The sequence below is a fragment of the Pseudophryne corroboree genome, chromosome 2, assembly GCF_028390025.1.
Source record: "Pseudophryne corroboree isolate aPseCor3 chromosome 2, aPseCor3.hap2, whole genome shotgun sequence".
Lineage (NCBI taxonomy): Eukaryota > Metazoa > Chordata > Amphibia > Anura > Myobatrachidae > Pseudophryne > Pseudophryne corroboree.
In genome coordinates, this window is record NC_086445.1 from 275,991,374 (window position 1) to 276,010,843 (window position 19,470).

General features: G+C 44.1%; 2 pseudogenes; one reads left to right on the forward strand and one right to left on the reverse strand.

Annotated features, from left to right (window-relative positions):
• Positions 1 to 3,092: 3,092 nt before the first annotated feature.
• On the reverse strand, positions 3,093 to 3,211 carry LOC135052334 (5S ribosomal RNA; annotated as a pseudogene).
• A 2,737-nt stretch (positions 3,212 to 5,948) lies between these two features.
• On the forward strand, positions 5,949 to 6,067 carry LOC135052335 (5S ribosomal RNA; annotated as a pseudogene).
• Positions 6,068 to 19,470: the final 13,403 nt, after the last annotated feature.

A 19,470-nucleotide genomic window follows, 5' to 3' on the forward strand; every position in this document is an offset into this window, starting at 1 on the left:
TTTACATTGGAAAATCAACCTGGTTTTGCCATGTAAATGATTGATTTTTATTTTTATAAATTCTTTATTTTCAAATACCTTTTCCATAACATAAAATCAATAAACATATCGTATAAAAACAGTGGTACATAGTAAAACATCAAAACAAATATGAATGATGCTATAATTCTTGGTCAGTATTCTAAACTAAATAGTGCCATACAAAATTTTTTTAATCAAAAAGCATCAATCAAATAGAAATCTAGTAGAAAGGGTTAAACTTAAGCAGAAAAAAAGGAAAGGAAAAAGAGAAAAGGGGATCAGAAGGAGAGGGGAGAGAATAGAAATCACTCGCCATAGGACAACGATCTCTGATATTTTCAAAGCCTCTGTTTTGAACAGCCTGATTGAACGAAAAAAGTAGATGTTAAAATTGAGCATATCATCTAGAGCTAAATCCATGACCTTTTCAATCATATCAATCAATCAATCAATCAATCAATCATGTCAACCAATAGTCAATGAGTGTGGGTCTGTTCGTACATATAGGCCATATATGAAGAGTACGATTTGAACTCCAACCACCCAAACCAAATAGTCAAAAATATACTATGTTACTCAAGGGTGGAGTAATAGATTTCGTACATAACCATATAGAAGTCCATACGTTGGCACCAGTCCCACATGGTAGGTGGTAAGGTCGAACGCCAGCGAACCGGCATTATCGCTGTTGCAGCATTATTCAGTAATGATTAATGATTTTTTGTATTTAGATATAGGTATACCTGAGTGGGACAATAACCAAAAGTCGGACCCCATTGGAACAGGAAAACACAGTATCTTTGCAGCTAGCCATCTGATATCAAATAACAATCCCACCAAATATGCATTAATAAACCCTGCGCCCAACCACATCTCCAGCAGAGAGGAGACACACCAGGACAATATTTATACAATACTTGGGCAACTATACCATCTCGATAGTAAAACTAGGTCTCCACCACGTCCAAACTAGACAAACAGGCACTGCTTATCTGATATATCTTGTCCCAATTTATCTGGATTACTTTAAGAGTAAAGTCTCTAATCCCAGGACTCTTGATAGGATGGGCTAGAGGGCAAAAGAGACATTAAGAGAATTTGGTATATGGTGGATATAGTATGTGTGGGGGTATGTTATAGAGCACACAATTCTTCAAATTTAATCAGACCCCTGTCCCTTGTTACCCAAAGATAACATAAAATGATGAGCCTGTAGATAGAACCAATGATCTGCCTTAGATTAGTCTCAAAGGATTTGTATGAGCCAGTTGAATGCAAATGACATATTCTGATAACTCCCGCTGGCATCCAAAATGCACTTCTACCTGAAGTGCCTGGTATGAACAGAGAATTGTGCACTATGGAAGTCAGTGGAGACACTACTGTTGAGAGGTCCAGTTTTTCCCTCAACCTTTTCCACATTGCGACAGTGGGACCCACTGTCGGGTGATCAATTCGTCCCATCTTTGAACACCATTGCAAAAAAATTGAGGTGTTATTTAGTGGAGAGTGACACTATTTACACCCACTGTTTATTAACCGAGTCTTTTGTCCACTCTAAAATTCTGCTCAGCGAGACAGGCAGATAATAGGCTAAAACCAGAGGTAGTTGTCTACCACCTTGAGATTTATGTCAAAAAAGTATTTGGTGCCTAAATCTCGGTTTCCTCTCTCCCCAAACAAAATCACATAACGTTTTATATAGTGCAGAAAGGAAACGTGGAGGTAAATTTATTGAAATAGTCTGAAATAAATAAAGTCTAGGGAGGATATACATTTTTATTACATTTATATGGCCTAGTCACGAGATTTTTTGTAACAGATCTGAACGTATCTTAGTTAGCATAGGCGCAAAGTTTAGTGAGAACAGTTTGCCAAGCTTATTTGGGCTCTGTATACCTAAGTACTGTAAATACGAGTTCCATTTAAAAGGAAAGGAGTTAGCAAGGGTTGTAGCTATCTCACGCGAGGCAGTGACATAAGGGCAACTAATTTGGGATAGGTGATCTTAAAGTTGGAGAGATTATTAAAACAGTGAAATTCCTGCATAAGGCTCGAAAGGGAAATCATTGGGTTTGTAACGACAGCTAAGAGATCATCTGCGAAGAGGACTAGTTTATATTCCTGTGAGCAAATGATTGACATTTAAAGAAAAAAACAAAAAACAGGAGAACTCTTCTGATTCTCACACCCTATTACATTCCCCCCGATGAGTGGACCAGGACCAAATCATATTATTTATGGTTACCGTGATAGGCAAAAGCAGTGCTAGTGGCTGCAAATCATAAAACATGTAGACAAACAGAAGCACAACTGTACTCCATCACATAACTGATCCTAAGGAAGACAGGTAGGAACAATTTATTTCATTTCATTTTTCCCTCCAAATTTATCACTAAGAAACTTTTGGCCTCAGGGTGCCGTGAAGAAAATGCTGATATGCTAGGGCACTGTAATTCAAGAAAGTTTGGAAACCACTGGCTTACAGGGTACAGTAAAGATCACTGGCACCCCAGTAGTGTAGAAAAGGAATTACAGAAGACTCTTGTGTGGGTGCACTCTTGTTTAGATTGTTAATATGAAAATATTAAAACATAACTTTTATTATCTCATAATTGTTAGAAAAAAATCCACACTTTTATAATCCACTAGAATTGATTAGACAAACTATATTGTTACCCGTGTAGACCATCACCATCTATGCGAGGTGTCACCTCTATTTGATGGATCTATTGGGAATTTTTATCTCACAAAAAATTGGAAATGTTCTGGTTAGTCTATGTTATTAGACTCAGGAGGGATGTAGACACTCAGGCTCTACACCCTGATCCTATCCCACCAGCACAAGCTCAGCTTGTATTAATAAGACCTCCAAGGGTCATTGATCTGAAGTATTATCAGGAATATAGATCTTTATTCGCATTGGCAAATGTCAGATCTGTGACATATCAAGGAAAACGGTACTTGGAGAGAGTCAAAGTTTGAGTGACACAGGTCAAGAAGGTGAGCAGAAAGAGATGATTGAAGAAAATGTGGTGATCCTGCTGTTGGTTTCAAGTCGAGAGGGTCACGAGTTACAACACCGGGTATTCTCTGGGGGTCACCCTCACAGATACTAACCCAGCCCACCACCGTTTTGCTTCCAAGATCGGACGAGATCGGGCTCTGTCGGTGGGGTATGGTAGTAATTCACTGGGCCTTCTATAGCCGACTCACCAATGAGAGTGCACCTAAGGAAGATTCGGGAAAGAGAGAGAGGATAAGGGCGGATCTGCTGTCCATGTTAGGCACAGGGTAACCTGTGGATCATGGATGAGAGTCCGCAGATATATGGAGAGGAATAAAGGTATAAAGGTATAGAGAAGAGAGAAAACTTGATGTCAAGACAAAATACTGTCAAAGAGTGGCAGTGATGAGTAAAGATACAAAGAAAACCAGATAGCTGAAAATATCAGGTTATATTAGGTAATCACTCTGTTGACGGAAAATGGAGATAACGAGTAATGGAAAACAGAAATTGATACACAGCCCCTAAGGGGTACTAGTCATCATACTTATTCACACCTATACTATAGAGGGCAAACACGTGAATACTATGTATACCCTATCACATAGATGAAACAATATAGTGACGGTGTGATATTCCTACCTGTCATTCACATAAGATGCCTACACCCTCTCCCACCCTTATGGTGGGCTTCATCACCGTATTCACTCCAGTCCAGTTATTAACCTGCCCAATCAGCCCTAATTAAAGGGCATACACCTCATATCACCCTTAACACTACATCTTCCCACACACACTTCTGTTCCCACTCTAGCACCCACAGGACCCCCCATTCTTATCCTAATTCCCCAGCCTTTCTGGTCCCACATAACCCATAACTAACTATGGCTTCTTTCACATTTTGTATTATCATTATAACCTTTGCTAATATAGGCATCCTTATTTCATCATTTGGGTTCACATATCAAGGTATTAATCGATAAATTCCCAGTTACTTCCTCCTTCTCTCCCGCTTATTAGCACACACCCGGTTTGGGTCAATTGATAAATAATTCAGCTGCCCTATCTCATCCAGCAGACATGGCCAGTCTGCATAAAAAGAACCAATTCTACTTGGGGCAGGATATAAACAATATCCAAATATACACACAAAAATGCAGAATTAAAAATAAATAATAAATAATAAAGTATTTTTCGAACACTGGCTAGAATTAATGTAGACCCAGTTTCAACTAAAAACCTCACAGCCCGCAGGACTATAATCCACTGATCGACTCGTGGGAGCTCTAACACAGTCCCACTCGCTGATCAGACCCAACGTCCCGCATACGCTTGGTTGCCGAGCAACGGGACGCGCTAACCCCGACGCCTTAATCCAGCCCTTAATGAAAATGACGTCACTTTAAGAGCCTAGGACGCCCCGTATCCAGGCAACATGACGCCGGAAGTAGTCATCGGATATGACGTGGCGCGACAGGGCCAGGTAATAGCGACATCACTCAATAGCTAAGTGTGCCATCTATTAATACCAACCCTTTCTCACAAACGAGGACACCCCAACAACAGGTACATGAAAAATTACAGCTATACTCTTTCCCCTTGCCTATGCTCTAATTTCGCCACAACTTAATGCACAGGTTGCCTAGCAACCCTAAAAAAACGTCACTTCCGCTGAGCACAGCGGAGGTCCAAGGACGATCTTAGCAATTAAGCTTTTTCCAGCTATTGGCTAACAGCCACCCAGACGGGTATTTAAACCCTTATCACCACATCATATCAGCAGCATTGGAAGTGAACAAGCCCGCAGGACGGGTGAAACGCGTTTTCCAGCATTTCAGCACTACCTATCCCAGCATCCCAGCATGAATCACTTCAACTTTAACCAAAGACTGAAGTAGTGGAATTTTGCATCTTGTTATTTAGTGACTGACCCAGGGACCTGGGCAGGGACCGGTACACTTTTCTATATATAATATATTTTTTGTTTTTTTCTGGGATTGACTTTTTCCCACACACCCAGGCAGCAATCCGACATGCCCCACCTTGTCATCAGGGCAGCCCAGGGATTTGGGCAGTGATTGTTACGATACATTTTCCTCACCATTTCCCCCTCCCCCCCCCCCCCCCTTTTTTGTTTTTCTTTTTCTCTCTTAAACTGTATTGCTACGTGTTTCAGCAATATTATCCCAACTATTTATTACCACTATATTATTTCAGTAACCTTGCCTAGATAGCAATAAGTACAGAATTAATAATGACATTCTTCTAAGCACCTTATAAGTCAGCATCCTAGGGGCCTGTTTACCCCCACTCTCGATTATACTGTCAACAGGGATATTCCCTATACACATCCGAGAGTGTGGATCTTTTGTAACACCTGTATACTTTTGCTTGATGGTTCAGTCCTGTAGCTCCATATAAGACATTAATCAGACCCAATCAGGGTTATCTAGGAATCTAGGTAGGAATATCACACCGTCACTATATTGTTTCATCTATGTGATATGGTATACATAGTATTCACGTGTTTGCCCTCTATAGTATAGGTGTGAATAAGTATGATGACTAGTACCCCTTAGGGGCTGTGTATCAATTTCTGTTTTCCATTACTCGTTATCTCCATTTTCCGTCAACAGAGTGATTACCTAATATAACCTGATATTTTCAGCTATCTGGTTTTCTTTGTATCTTTACTCATCACTGCCAATCTTTGACAGTATTTTGTCTTGACATCAAGTTTTCTCTCTTCTCTATACCTTTATACCTTTATTCCTCTCCATATATCTGCGGACTCTCATCCATGATCCACAGGTTACCCTGTGCCTAACATGGACAGCAGATCCGCCCTTATCCTCTCTCTCTTTCCCGAATCTTCCTTAGGTGCACTCTCATTGGTGAGTCGGCTATAGAAGGCCCAGTGAATTACTACCATACCCCACCGACAGAGCCCGATCTCGTCCGATCTTGGAAGCAAAACGGTGGTGGGCTGGGTTAGTATCTGTGAGGGTGACCCCCAGAGAATACCCGGTGTTGTAACTCGTGACCCTCTCGACTTGAAACCAACAGCAGGATCACCACATTTTCTTCAATCATCTCTTTCTGCTCACCTTCTTGACCTGTGTCACTCAAACTGTGACTCTCTCCAAGTACCGTTTTCCTTGATATGTCACAGATCTGACATTTGCCAATGCGAATAAAGATCTATATTCCTGATAATACTTCAGATCAATGACCCTTGGAGGTCTTATTAATACAAGCTGAGCTTGTGCTGGTGGGATAGGATCAGGGTGTAGAGCCTGAGTGTCTACATCCCTCCTGAGTCTAATAACATAGACTAACTGTTATGCACACCAGTGCCAGCAGGAAAGTACTGGTGTCAGAACTGTTATGCACTCCAGTGTCTGCAGGAATGTACTGGTGTTTGAACTGTTATGCAAAACAGATGGACTCACAGACAAACTGGGGGATATGACATAACGTACACAGAAGGTGATAGGGTAACAAAATACACACAAAGTGAACAGAGAAGCCCAGAGGCTAAGGAACTGGGTATCTCCCTTGTATTAGAACTGCTAAGATGGAAAAAGCAAAATGTTGTGTTTTAATACGTAGAGTACCCGAAATGCTGTTGCTAAGGGCAACAGCAAAACCCTAAAGGGTTACCAACTGGTGTGGCAGTAAACTCCTTGGTCAGAGATGGAATGATAGACACAAGGAGAATCTCCACAATCCAAATTCTCACTTGCAGTGCACAGGTTTTAGCTTACTGCCACTAAACTGACCCCTGACACCTAGCACAGTGAGACAGGATTAGACAGGCAAGTCTTAGAATACAGCCGCAAACTTGCTAAGTTCACAGGGTAGTAACAGAACCCCAGCAAGCTAAACGACTGACTCCAGTCTTACTGCTAGGTCTGGATTGGCAGAGTGTAATACCAAATTCCCAGGCCTATTTGCAGTAAGCAACAAACAAATACAAAGCTACACAGTACTGGCTAACGTTCATGAACTGACTAACCAACAAAGATTCAGCAGCATCTGCTTACCCTGAAAAGAGGCCTTATAAAGCAGGTGCTGTCCACGCCCCACTCAGACCTCACAGACTGTGAGCACAAAAACCAGCACCGGATCCCCTGCCGTGCACAGAGCCTATAACCACTGCACAGCAAAAGACCCGAACCGGAGTATCAGCTGCGCTCAGGTTACTCCACTAGCACTTGTCTCCCGGTTGCCATGACGACGTGGCAGCACAGGGCAGGAGACCCTAACACTAACCAGAACATTTCCAATTTTTTGTGAGATAAAAATTCCCAATAGATCCATCAAATAGAGGTGACACCTCGCATAGATGGTGATGGTCTACACGGGTAACAATATAGTTTGTCTAATCAATTCTAGTGGATTATAAAAGTGTGGATTTTTTTCTAACAATTATGAGATAATAAAAGTTATGTTTTAATATTTTCATATTAACAATCTAAACAAGAGTGCACCCACACAAGAGTCTTCTGTAATTCCTTTTCTTCCTAGCTCGCCTCTGACTCTGGGTGCACCACCAGACTCATTCATCAAATAACGAATTATATGTACACATTATACGTCATTCTGGTACTCTACTATTGCTATTATTTTTCGTGAAAACTCAGAACCAGTGCGGAATCATATCTATGTTGTGAGATACCCCAGTAGTGTAACAAGCCTTACGCATTTCATTAGCTAACAAATTCTGCAGAGTAGACAAACATTCAGAGGCTTCAACAACTGTGTAAAAACATTGACAAGGACTACTCAAAATATTGATAAATGGCAAATGGACTTAAAAACAGTAACAAAATAAAAAATGTTTTATAATAAAACAATAAACAGTTGCACAAAATGCAGTGGTAAATTTCTGATTTGGCATGTGCCTAGGGGTGCCACTTGCTAGGACTGGCATTTGGGTGCTTGTTTTATTGCCAGTCCGAAATTTCTACAAAATATTTCCACTGTACCGTACCATGCACCGTTTTGAGTGGAGTGTGGACAGGTAGGATATGCTCAGAATATGCCTGTAAGATGTCCAAATAAGTAAGTAAGAAGTAGTAGTAGTTACATATACAACAGCATATTCCGATGCACTTAAAATTTTAAGAAAAAAACAGTAATAAAAAAAGATTGGATAATAACAGACAGACATATCCAATTAGTTAGCCGGGGGTTATCCAATTAGTCCCAATAAGCTGAAGCTTATCGCCGGCATTTATCGGTGATTATGCTCCGCGTGATTCAGGCATGCGAAGCATAATCCACGATAAGTGCGCCCTAGAACCTTGATAAGTGTTGAGAAAATACATGTCTACGGCTATCCTAACTGGATATGGTGATAAAAATGTTTTTTTAAAACACCAATTTTTCACGCCTACGGCACTATTGCAGGTAATTGGATACCCCCCATAGAAGTAACAATCTAAAGGAAAATAGGCACTGATACACAAGAAAAGGTGCTGCCTATTGCATCATGGTCCAGCCAGATTGCAGGGGTTCTTGGTTGGCTGTATGATCCAGTCACACAGGAATATTGGCCAACGATCAGAAGGATATGAAAGTGCAGAAAGAGAAAGTGATGTGTGGACTGTAAAGAAGGGATGCAATTGGGTAGGATATCTTATGGAGGTTATGTGGGTGGTTCTGGAATTTGATAAGGTTGTCTGAAGATGTGAGCTTTTTGGGAACACTTGAAGAGTTGGAAACTAAAGTATTATTGTGTATGGAAGAGCATTCCACAGACTGGGTGCAGACCCCAAATAATCATGTATGTATGTATGTATGTATGTATGGGAGCAGGTAATGTGTGTGGATGAGAGACGCAGATCTTGTACAGAGTAGAGAGGTCAGATTGGGAGATATTTTGTGATAAGCAAAGAGTTGCATGTTGCTATAGTTTAGTTAATAGCCTTTTGTGTAATTAAAAGTATTTAATATTACATTTGGTAGAAAAGAGCTAAGAATTGGAGGGCCTGACAGATCACGGCAGCAGATGATGACTGTTTAGTGAGGAAGATTAGCCACACAACTGCATTCAAAATGGATTGTAGTGGTGAAAATCCATCTTGTCTTTTGGGGAAGACCAGAAAAGAGACTCTTACAGTAATTAATGCAGGAGAAAACGAGTGCATGAATTACAGTTTTTCCAGTGCTCTGTAAGATATGGTCGTAGTCTGGATATGTTTTTTACATGTATTTAACATGATTTTAACACAGATTGAACGTTGGGAATAAAGGGGGTCATTCAGACTGGATCGCTGCAGCGGCAGTGATTGCAGTCTGAAGCCCCTTGTGGAGTGCACATGCGCATCGGGCACACTGCGCGTGTGCACCCCGTGAAGCCCAGTGAGATGCGAAAGCATCTCAGGGCTGCGATCGCCTCTGCCTAATTGACAGGCAGAGGTGGTCGCGGGGTGGGAGGGGGCGTGCCAGCGGCATTAGAACACCATTGGTGGGGTGTGGTCTGGAAAATGCAGGCATGTTCAGACCGTTGCAGGGGCAGGCCATGGTGGCTGCGTGATGTCACACGTAGCCGCTGTGACCCAGAATGCAGTGGTTAGCCACCTGCCAGAACAGCTAGGCTGTGCAGGTAGGGAGCTACTCGGCAGGTGCAAAAGCATCGCCACTGTGCAATGATTTTGCACCTGTGCGGGGGGGAGTGGGGCGAGGGCCTGACATGCGGGGCATCCCCCCGCATGTTTGAGTAACTGGTCGTAAATGTGCTACATGTAGCACATCTACGATCAGATCTGAATGACTTTCAAAGTACAGTACAGAGTCAAGGATGATACCTAGGCAGCAAGCTTTTGGTGTAAGGTTTATTGTTGAGTTATCAACAGTGATAGAGATATCCGGTTGGTAACTACTATTGGCTGATAGAAATATTATTAATTCTGTTTTGGAAATATTAAGTTTGAGGTGGTGAGATGACATCCAAGATGAAATGGCGGAAAGACATTCAGTAATGCGGATCAATACAGATGGTGACAAATCTGGGGAGGATAGGTAGATTTGAACATGTATCCTCTGGCATCCATTTTGAATTGCCCTGCAAGGGTAATCTTGTTCACTAAACGTTCATTGTTTGGATGGATGCGCTCTGTCAGTCCTTCAAGTTGTTACCTGTATTGGATGGGATGGGAGCAAATAATGAGTATGAATATGGTTGGTATTCACACTCATTATTTGCTCATATCCACAATTTCAGGATTTCTCTTTGGAATGCTTTACCATGCACAATAAGACTCTAGTCTCCAAACCTTCAAGTGTTCCCTGAAAACTCACCACTTAGGCGAGTTTATCAAATTCCAGAACTGCCCATATAACCTTCATAAACTTTCCTATCCAACTACATCCCCACTGTACAGTCCACACATATACTCACATATTTTCTTTTTCTTTACTTTCTGATCCTTCTGACCCCTCGCCAACATTGCTGTGTGACCATATTATACAGCCCACCAAGAACCTTTGCAATCTGTTGGACCATTATGAAATAGGTAACAGCTCTCCTTGTGTATCAATGCCTATTTCAGTATAATTTATAAGCTTGTGAGCAGGGCCTTGCTACCTCTGTTATTAACCAGTTTTGTGTTATCACTGTTGTTTCCAATTGTAAAGCGCAACAGAATTTTCTGCGCTATATAAATAAATAATTATAATTAAAAATATAACGGATTGTTTTATTATTATTATTATTATTATTATAAACTGTCAATTGCCTAATGAGAGTGTATAGCCAAACATTTAAATAGTATATTGGTTGGACAGAGCATTACTGTTTGACTTGGTGCACCCCGACACCTACATTTGCCCTTGACAAAATGTAATGATTAACAATGGAGCTTGCAGTATTTACTAAAGCATTAATACAAAAGCCCTAAAGCATACATCCCAGCATTGTCACTGACCCTTAAGTGTGGACAATTACCTTTTTGTCAGTACTTATACAATTTAAATGAAGTGCTCATATGTTTCCATATCTGTCTTGCATGATAGGGCCTAGAGACCAACGTTCTAATCTCGGTCATACAGGCAGTAATAAGTTGTCAAAAGTCCTTGCAAAGTTTTTTTTAAATATACCTACGTCCCAAGTAAATTAAATATATTTTCTTTAATTTCAATTCGAATCATTTTTAAAAGGGTCGTATGCTACTGTTCAGATGTTCTATGGTGATGTAGTCATGTGACCGGCGGTCAGGAGACTGACAGTCACATAACCTCCCCCTACATCCCACCCCCTCACAATCCCGATGGTCGGAGCAAGCGGCTTGCTGCATTGGCCTTCCCCAGCCGGGATTCTGCTGCTAGGATCCTGGCATCAGTATGCTGACCGGCGGTCTCCTGACTGCCAGTGATGCATACCACACCCGTTCTATGCTTCTACTGAAGACGAATCTGCAGTAACCAGCACAATCTGAAATTATTGAATGTAAAGTTAATTAGATCATGGGCTTTCTTTTATACGTTCAGCTTCTTTTAAAGAAATGTAGGTTTTATATAATTAAATGTATAGAAAATTCTGAAGACCTGGCAAGAAACAGCTAATTATCAGCTTAAGAATGCTAGATATTTGCTTTAGATAGATTTATTAATGAAAATCACGGTCATGGCTGATTTCTGCTGCAGGGTACACTGGGCTCCACAAGGATAGACATTGGGGTGTAGAGTAGGATCTTGATTCAAGGTACCAACAGGCTCAAAAGCTTTGACTGTTCCCAGAATGCACAGCGCCGCCTCCTCTATAACCCCACCTCCCTGCACAGGAGCTCAGTTTTGTAGTTAGTGCTTGCAGTAGCAGGCATGTCAACAGGAGGCTGCTCCAGGCAGTCTAAGAAAAAGAGCTTTTTTTGAAGAAAAATGTGAAGTCTACAAGGGCTACAGCGGAGGTTAGATGTCAGGGACATTCTCTGCTGCGGCTCCATCTCTCCCACAGCGGCGCTGTAGACTCCCGCGCCCTGGTTGCCGGGTACACACAGCAGGAGGCTCCGGTTTTCTTCTTGGTCAGACACACATGGCTGGGGCTCTCCGGGGTCGCGTGACCGCATTTCGGAAGGTGGTAAGTGGGTCCCGCTTGCGGGACCCGCGCTTTATAGTGATCCGGCGCAGCCGGTGGGAGGTGGGCCACGCGCGCTGGCGTGGACACTGTGTCAGTACAGGGACCCCACTAGACCACCAGGGCAAGGGCACAGGTCGGTTTCTCTCATAAACCGTTTCTCATGCAGCCCACAGTACCGGTGGTTAAGTCCAGCAGGGGGAAAGGCTTAGACCTGTAGCCCGTCCCCCAGCCCCAGGGCGCCATTTAGAGTAAATGTTCCCTCCTTGGAGCTGCATATCTCGCTCTCTCCCTCACTCCCAGCAGTGTTTGGGCGCCCTTACACTCAGCTACACTGTTCCTGGGACTGTTTGGGCAAATCCTCCTCTGTAAAGCCGCCTGCATGTCAGCGCTGTGCATCTTACAGGACACTTAAGTATTCTACATGTCTGTTGACAGGGGTGTAGTATGGTATGCCGGCGGCCGGGCTCCCAGCGACCAGCATACCGGCGCCGGGAGCCCGACCGCCGGCATACCGACAGTGTGGCAAGCGCAAATGAGCCCCTTGCGGGCTCGCTGTGCTCGCCACGCTGCGGGCACGGTGGCATGCCACGAGCGCCATGCTATTTTATTCTCCCTCCAGGGGGGTCGTGGACGCCCACGAGGGAGAATACCTGTCGGTATGCCAGGTGTCGGGATTCCGGCGCCGGTATACTGTGCGCCGGGATCCCGACATTCGGCATACTGAAGACCACCCGTTGACAGTGCTAGTTAAGAAAGAGTGCATTTAGTCAGGATTATTTAGTACAAGTACCCTGTGATATACATCCAGTCTTTACTGTGCATTGTTACATCTATCTTCTATATAGCTATATAGCTAGTCCAGTGCAGTATTATTGTTGGTAATAACCTCTGCATTGTACAACTGTGACTATATGTGTGTGCATTTGCCTGCTGTGTGACTTCCATTTTGTGTTTCTCACTCAGCTTGCTATCCCTATATTCTATAACCTGAGGGGCTAGGTGCGTCAGGTTTATTATTAATATAGGTTATTCACAAGACATACTCAGTGTGTATTTTTCTATGTGATTTTAGTCACCGTATCTCTCCTAAATTCCTGATTGTGCTGACTACACTGCGCAGGGGTTTGGGTCAGGTATTGTGCTGCTGATATTGTACTGTGTTACCTTGTATTACGATATATCATGTCCGCCAAAAAGGGTAACGGTTCTGGGGCTGAACCCACTGGGAGTGGTGATGAAGTCACAGATTCATTTGAGGAAAACGTAGCAGCTAAGGGTTTTGGTTCTGGAGGTTCCTTGCCCCCCAGTGGGACTGTAGCAACTGGGGTTCAGAATGACCCACCGTGGGCTACCTTCTCCACGCTACTGACTACACTAGTTACCAAACTAACGCCCCCTATGGGACCTCCTGTGCCAGTGCAACCGTTCATGGTCCCCGCGGTTAATCCGCCGTGGGCAGATCTTTTGTCCAATCAGTTACAGCAATTGAACCATTCCTTGACTACTAAGAAGTCAAACCCTCGCCCGCCTAAGACCAAAGGGTCTTCTAAGCGGGCCATTACTTCCTCACAATCCACTGCTGTCCCTGACACCTCGTCTGATGAGGATGGCGTTTATACTGACCCCACAGATTCCGATCCTGATATATCTGATGGGGAGGGTGTTTCACAAGTGGATGTTCCTGATTTATTGGAGGCTATACGGTCATTTCTTCAGATTACAGATGAACTGGAACCGTCCGTTCCTCCTAAGAAACCGGAAAGGTTTAAACGTCAGAAGGTGGTTAAACTAGTTTTACCTCACTCTGATCATCTGGTTGATATTCGTCAGGAATCCTGGGAAAACCCAGGAAAGAAGTTCATGCCTCACAAGAAGCTACTTGCTCGCTATCCTGTCGCACCGGAGCTGACTAAAAATTGAGAGACACCTCCACTGGTGGATTCACATGTGGCAAAGATGGTGGTCTCCTCAGCTCTACCTGTCACTACTGTTATGTCTCTGAAAGACCCTACGGATAAGCATGTGGAGGGTTGTCTAAAAGCGATTTATACCCTTGCGGGCACCGTACATAGGCCCACTATTGCAGCGACATGGGCTGCAGAAGCTATTGAAGCATGGACCCAGGAGTTGGAAGCTGAAATCTCTTCTGACCATGCTAGACAATGTTTGTCGTATATTGTCACGGCTTCTCACTATATTAAGGAGGCGGCTTCTGATGCCGGTGTTCTGGTAGCCAAGGCTTCGACTACGTCAGTTCTAGCTCACCGGATCTTATGGCTGCGGTCCTGGTCTGTGGATCTGGCCTCTAGAAAAACCCTGGAGGTACTCCCTTTTAAGGGAAATATCCTTTTTGGAGAGAACTTAAATAAGATAGTGGCTGATTTGGCGTCTGCTAAAACAGCCTGTCTACCAAGTACTGCCCCTTCTGTACTGAAGGTTAAAAGTACTTTGTTTCGTCCCTTTCGTCCTTCAGGAAAAGCAAAAGGTCAGGCGTACACCAAACAGGGTCGCACTTCCAAATCTGGTAAGCCAAAGCCCAAACGTGCCTGGGCTGCCCGTCAGCCAGCTTCCATGACCGATAAGCCTGCCGCATGACGGGGCGGGCCTCCCCCTGGGGGACCCAGGGTCGGGGGCCGGCTTCTAGGGTATACCCAGGAATGGTTGAAGACCACTTCAGATGCCTGGGTACGGGAAACCGTCACTCGAGGTTACGCCGTCGCCTTCAAAACCCGTCCCCCTCATCGATTTTGCCTGACAGACGTTCCTTCGGATCAAGTAAAGGCAAAGACTCTTCATTCGGTGGTACAGACCCTCCTGGAAACAGGAGTGGTAGTACAGATGCCTCTTGCTTAGAGGGGCCAGGGGTACTATTCGCCGCTGTTCCTAGTCCCGAAACTGAATGGGTCCTCCCGGCCCATTCTAAACCTCAAGGTGTTGAACAAATTTGTGAAGGTATCCAAGTTCCGTATGGAAACTCTTCGCTCTATTGTCCTGGCCTTGGAACATGGAGATTATATGGTCTCCCTGGACATACAGGATGCCTACCTGCATATTCCTATAGCAGTGTCGCATCAGCAGTATCTGAGGTTTGCGGTTGGCAATCTACATTACCAATTTTGGGCGTTACCTTTTGGTTTGACCACGGCTCCGCGAGTCTTCACCAAAGTCATGGCGGTGATGACAGCTGTACTCCGCCGTCAAGGGGTCAGGATCCTACCGTACCTGGACGACTTGTTGATCCTGGAAAATTACCCAGAAATTCTCCTACGTCATCTGGATCTGACTGTCCGGTTTCTGTAAGCCCACGGGTGGCTAATCAACTGGAAGAAATCGTCCCTGGTCCCTGCTCAGAGCATGGTGCACCTGGAAACGTTATTGGACACTCGCAACCAACGGTTGTTTTTGTCTCAAGAGAAAGTCCTGAAGCTTCAGGACAGGATTCAACACCTCCCTATCTTGTCCGCAAGTGTCGATACATTCGGCGATGCAAGTGCTAGGCCTCATAGTGTCAGCATTCGACATGGTGGAGTATGCTCAATTTCATCCTCGCCCCCTCCAGAGGCTGATTCTGGCCAAGTGGGATGGCCTGCCTCACTGGATCAGGTATCAATTGATCTCCTTGACACCGGAGGTCCATCTGTCACTGAGCTGGTGGCTTCAGGACCAACGATTGAGCAGGGGTCATCCGTTCTGGATACCCGACTGGGTCCTGCTGATGACGGATGCCAGTCTGAGAGGTTGGAGCGCAGTGTTGGAGCAACACTCCCTTCAGGGTCGGTGGACCATGGAGGAGTCTCGCCTCCCGATCAACATTCTGGAATTATGGGCGGAATTCAACTCATTGTACCGGAACAGGTCGGTTCTGTATTAAATGCTGGGCCAGGTTCAGTCGGACAACGCCACCACAATGGCTTACATAAATCATCAAGGTGGCACTCGAAGCCACTTGGCAATGAAGGAAGTATCACGGATTCTTCAATGGGAGGAACGCCATCTACCGGCCATATCGGCAATATTCATTCCGGGGGTCCTGAATTGGGAAGCAGACTTTCTCAGTTGTCAGGACGTACACGCCGGAGAGTGGGGCCTCCATCCAGAAGTGTTTCAACTCCTAGTGGAAAGGTGGGGCCTTCCAGACGTGGACCTGATGGCGTCTCGACACAATCACAAGGTTCCGGTCTTCGGAGCAAGAACAAGGGATCCTCAAGCAGCGTTCATGGATGCGCTGGCGGTTCCGTGGAATTTTCGGCTGCCGTACGTGTTCCCTTCGGTGTCACTCCTGCCCAGGGTAATACGGAAGTTGAAGCAGGAAGGAGGACTTCTGCTTCTCGTAGCTCCAGCGTGGCCCAGACGGCACTGGTTCTCAGACCTCCGGGGCCTCTCGCTAGAGTGTCCCCTTCTACTTCCACAACGACCAGACCTCCTCATTCAGGGTCCCTGTGTCCATCAGGACTTGGCCCGGCTGGCCTTGACAGCGTGGCTCTAGAAGCTTCCGTCTTGAGGGCCAGAAGTTTTTCTGAGTCGGTCATTCAAACTATGCTGCGGGCCCGGAAACCGGCTTCTGCTCGGATTTACCATAGGGTCTGGCATTCTTACTTTGTTTGGTGCGCATCTAACAATTATGGCGCTTCCAAGTTTAGTACGGCCAAGCTTTTGGCTTTTCTTCAGCAGGGCCTGGACCTTGGCCTGCGTCTGGCTTCCATCAAGGTTCATATTTCTGCCTTGTCGGTTTGGTTTCAGAGAAAAATCGCAACCTTGCCTGATGTACATACCTTCACTCAGGGTGTGTTGCGAATCCAACCTCCCTATGTCCCGCCTGTGGCTCCTTGGGATTTGTTGGTGGTTTTGGAGGCGTTGCAAGATTCTCTGTTTGAACCTCTTGAATTGGCTGACCTTAAGTGGCTTTCCCTTAAGGTTGTGTTTCTGCTGGCTATTGCCTCTGCTAGAAGAGTGTCGGATTTGAGCGCCTTGTCTTGTAGTTCCCCATATCTGATTTTTCCCCGTGACCGGGCGGTTCTGCGGACTTGTCCCGGGTATTTACCTAAGGTGGTGTCTTCGTTCCACCTTAATCAGGAAATTGTGGTTCCGGCCCTTGTCTCTCCTGATTTGTCTCCTAAAGAGCGGTGTTTGGATGTGGTACGGGCTCTCCGTATCTATGTGCAGAGGACTGCTTCCATCTGGAAGTCTGATTCTTTCTTTGTTCTGTTTGGTTTTCACAAACGTGGCTGGCCTGCTCACAAGCAGACCTTGGCCAGGTGGATTAGAATGGTGATTGCACATGCTTATGTGAAGGCTGATCGGTCGGCTCCTGCTCACATTACGGCCCATTCTACTCGGTCTGTTGGACCTTCTTGGGCGGCCCGCCTTGGTGCGACCCTTGAACAATTGTGCAAGGCGGCTACGTGGTCCTCAATGAACACGTTCATAAGGTTCAATGCCTTCGATACTGCCACTTCCCAGGATGCTTCCTTTGGACACTGGGTTCTCATGCCCACTACAGTGCATCCCCTCCCATGAGGAACTGCTTTAGGACATCCCCAGTGTCTATCCATGTGGAGCCCAGTGTACCCCGCAGCAGAAAACGAGATTTATGGTAAGAATTTACCTTTGTTAAATATCTTTCTGCGAGGTACACTGGGATCCAAAAGTCGCCCACCCTGACACATTTAGCTTTTTTGGGTTGGTGTGGCATTAGCCGCTGAATCTGTCTCCTGGGGTGAAATTTTGTTGTCTGTGGCTACTAACTGTTGTTGTCTTTTTTACCTGCTAATGCATTGGGCTGGTTAACTAAAAACTGAGCTCCTGTGCAGGGAGGCGGGGTTATAGAGGAGGCGGCGCTGTGCATTCTGGGAAGTCAAAGCTTTTGAGCCTGTTGGTGCCTCGGATCAAGATCCTACTCTACACCCCAATGTCTATCCTTGTGGAGCCCAGTGTACCTTGCAGAAAGAGATTTAACAAAGGTAAATTCTTACCATAAATCTCGTTATAATGAAGAAACACCACCAAGATGGTGGTGGTCTAAAAGAGCATGCACAGGGCTAAAGCTATTTGGATAGAAGATGTCATTATTACCATTGGAATGGTCCAGGTAAATATGGATCTTTGACTGCCATTTAGAAGAAATTCACTGCTAAGACCTCAGACACTTACAGCTTTTGATTAGATTGAGGAGTCCCTCTCCAGTGGCAAACGCAGGATTTGCATGGGGGGGTTTCCAGAACTGGGTGGAGCCAATCACGGGGGTGGGGACTGAGGTGACCCAGTATATGCTGGGTCCGTAAAACTAGTGTGTCTGTGTGTGTATATATATATATATATATATATATATATATACCGTGTATGTATATATATATATATATATATATATATATATATACACACACACACACACACACATACATAAATACATAGCATATTAAACATGCATACATATATATATATATATACACACATACAGTACACGTATATATACATATGTATATATATCATATGTGTGTGTTTATATGTATGTATGTATATACATGTGTATATATGTATGCACATGGATATATATGTACTATAATTAAAATAAAGTAAACTTTTACTGCACTTACAAGTGCCACCAGGAAGACAGCAGGCTGCAGAGGATGCTAGACAGCCATTAATAATACTCATGCAGCTAAAAAAAAAAAAAAAAAAAAAAATCTTTTTTTTTTTTAGTGGAGGGGGGTTTCTGGGTGCTCGGAAACCCCCCTGGGTGCGCCACTGCTCTCCCGTGGAAAAGAAGAATAAAATAAATTGATGCATCACAGCTAGTGACCCGAATATAAATTAGTTTACAATTAACTCTTGAAAATGCATTACTGCAACTAATGACCTAATAAATACTTGATCTTAGTTTTTTGAGAAGATCACGTAAAACACTAGTTTTGATATATAAACACAGATTAGTTGATTCCTGTTGACATATGAAAATCCTAAATATTATCCAAGTGTATGAGAAAGATGCCAGGTGTATAGAGACCAGACAATTGATGATGTGAAGCTGATGGAATAAAATCATAATTTCTGGACACTTTCTTTACTGAGGATGACAAAACTGCTAATATAAATAGCAAGTGTTATTTTAAAATGAAACTTTCCCAATAATAGCATGAATAAGCTATGTCACCGAAAGGCACTATGGAACTGAAGTAAATTATTTTATTTTCCCTACGTAGTGCGTCTGGATTTTCCTAATTAGTGCATAATAAGGCATGAGTTTAATAAAGACAGCCAAACTCCATGGCCTGTATGTAGTACCTCCAATTTTAATTCATAGTAGATTTACTATTTATATCTTCCCACAGTGTAAGTTAAGTTATTCTAACTGGATCGATAG